This window comes from Eschrichtius robustus, chromosome 2 (assembly GCF_028021215.1).
Source record: "Eschrichtius robustus isolate mEscRob2 chromosome 2, mEscRob2.pri, whole genome shotgun sequence".
Lineage (NCBI taxonomy): Eukaryota > Metazoa > Chordata > Mammalia > Artiodactyla > Eschrichtiidae > Eschrichtius > Eschrichtius robustus.
The window spans coordinates 167,948,070-167,951,036 of record NC_090825.1 but is presented as its reverse complement, the minus strand read 5'-3'; positions in this window follow the sequence as shown (position 1 = coordinate 167,951,036).

The following is a 2,967-nucleotide window of genomic DNA, read 5'->3' as shown; positions in this document are numbered from 1 at the left end:
GGGAGCCTTTTACGGCTGGCCTCGCGGGCTGCTTCCGCCCGCCACTTACGGCCGTCGCCGGGAGACCCCGGAAGTGAGGGCACAAGGTGGGAGGGAAGAAGCCGCGCGAGGCCGGACGCGCAGGAGGGGCTAGCGAAGTGCACGCGCAAGGGCTTTCCCGCGCATGTGCGGAGTGGGCCCAGGAACTGCTGGAACTGAGCGGACGGTCGTTAGCCGCGGCCGGCGCGTTTTCTCAGCTCAGCGTTGCAACCCGAAGGCTTGGTCGGCCGCGTTCTCCGCGGGACTAGGGGTCCTGGGGTGTTCCTGCCCTGGTCAGGGCCTGTTTCCTCCTCGCGGGGCGGCGGTAAGGAAAATACGAGGTGAGGTGCGTCTGGGCGGCCTTTGGGCCGCGACGCCCGTCACATGCTCCCGGGCTCGCCCGGAGGTAGAAACAGAACCAGGAGGCTACGGGCTTGGCGGGGATGGAACTGAGCTTATTGAGGTTCAAAAGAGCCTCCCGCTTGGTTTCTTTCTCTCGATCCAACGCTTTGATAAGGAAGATTTTAGGGCGAGCGGACCCCACCCTCACCCCCGCCGGCCTCAGACTGAGTGCGCCTCTTTGGGTCTCGCGTGGCTTCTGTGCAGTCTTTCAAGCAGCGGGGAAGGAGTGAGCGCCCAGGACCTACGGGTGCTGGGCCTTCTACACTGCGCGTCCAGAGGGCAGGGCGCCATCCTGCAAGATGCATTTACGTTGCATCCAAAACGATGATGGTAAAGTTAACGCATGCTAATTGTGGGGAAAATTAACAAGCAGCAGCAAACATTAGGGAAATGTAGACTGTGGACTTGCCCCGTAATGTGACTCTCTCTCGAGATTGCCGTTAACAATAACACTTTAGTTGGCTATACCTCTCTATTTTATGAAGATGTATATCTGTGTGTTTTAGATACATTTCTTTTTTGTTGCTACGTAACTTCTGACGCTTATGGATTGTCTCCTGTACGCCAGATATTGCCTTGGACCAGAGGCTGGCAAACTTTTTCTATAAAGGGCCAGATAGCAAATATTTTAGGCTCTTCTGGCCAAGAGCCAAAATCGAGGCTATTATGTAGTGCTTATATAACCAAAGAGAAAAATGTCCAGAACACTTTTTATTGGTGGAATTTAAAATATAGCAATTGAGTACAATTTACATAATTTAGGTCTAATGAGAAGAATGGAATGCTTTTCTGGGTATTCCAAGTCAGTCTTTCCTGTCATCAATTGATTGCAAATGTTCACCTGTAAAGACCATTCTTGGTTCACAAAAAGGCAGGTTGGATGTTGCTTGTGGATGAAACAATGAACAAGTCAGACCTAAGCTCTTGCTCTCATGAGCCCACGGTCTGGGTAGGCAGAGACCCGTAGATCAGTAAACAAATATATCATCTCAAAGGTGTTATTGAGGAAAACAGAAGGGTGCTAAGACCATGATAAGGGAGGAGGGTGGTGCCTACACTGATAGGGTTATCTGAGAAGGCCCTTGGGTGGTGAGGTTTGCACTGAGATTCCACTCCAGAGCCAGCTATGTGAACATTCCAGGCAGAGGGAATGTTCTGTTTAGTATAATGCTCAGTAATCTGGATAGTGTGATTTTTCCATGCCAGTAAAGAACTATATCAAGAAGCTTTAACTTGTGATCCACCATGGATAGATTTCAGAGATAGCACTCATTTTTGTGAGTTGAAGATACACAGCACTTATCAGATTCTTAACGGGATCTGTGAACCAAAACACGTTACAAATCTATCTGGTCATTTTTAATGACTGCATAGGACAATGTGGTGTGGATTTACTATAATTTTTTGAAGCCAGACTCTATGGAGTCTCTTGAGTTGGTTCCACTTTTAAACCACTATTAAAAGTTTTAGTGTATACAGAGATCTTGTGGTCAAAGGGTTTGCACTTTTAATGCTGACGTTGCTCAACTGTCCACCAGAAAGGTTGTACACCCATGACTACTGCTATCATACATTCATCTCATAGTGTTTAAAATGCCGTTTGAGACTGGATATGTAAGCATCACAAGGCCTCCCCCAGGCTCCTTTCGGTGGGCCAAATCAGAATCCGTTGGTCAGGAGAAAGCAGTAGAGAGAGTTGCTAGAAGTAGAGGCTCCTGCAGACCAACATGGTCTCCAAGGACCTGGGAACAAAACTCTTAAGTAAGCAAGTAAAATGCACACCCCTTGGTGAGATGAACTTGCTGAGGGGCCCACCTAACAAGCAAAAAGGAAAGAATTTAAAAGACACACACATACCCACTTTGGTCCTGCAAATGTGCTGTGAGGAATTTATCCTAGATCAGAAGCATGTGCAACATTGTGCGCTGCAAACTTATCCCATTAAAATAGTATTTAGGGGCTTCCCTGGTGGCGCAGTGGTTGAGAATCTGCCTGCCAATGCAGAGGACATGGGTTCGAGCCCTGGTCTGGGAAGATCCCACATGCCGCGGAGCAGCTGGGCCCATGAGCCACAGTTACTGAGCCTGCGCGTCTGGAGCCTGTGCTCCGCAACAAGAGAGGCCGCGACAGTGAGAGGCCCGCGCACCGCGATGAAGAGTGGCCCCCACTTGCCACAACTAGAGAAGAGCCCTCGCACAGAAACGAAGACCCAACACAGCCATAAAAAATAATAATAATAATAATAGATTTAAATAGCACTTGACAGAGGGAAGAAAAATATAGTTATAAAAAAAATAGTATTTAATGTGCAGCAATAGGGGTTGGTTAATTGTAGCACATCTTATAATACCATGTACACAGACACAGAATCAAGGGATAGTATTTAGTAACAAGGGAAATGTTTCTAGCATATTTTTGTAAAGCAGTTTACAAAGTAATATGCACAATATGCCAGTTTTGAAAAAAGTGCATATATCCTCTCCAGAGGCAACTGCTGTGTCCAGCTTCCTGTGTATTTTTTCAGAAGTAAACTATTCACAAGCACCT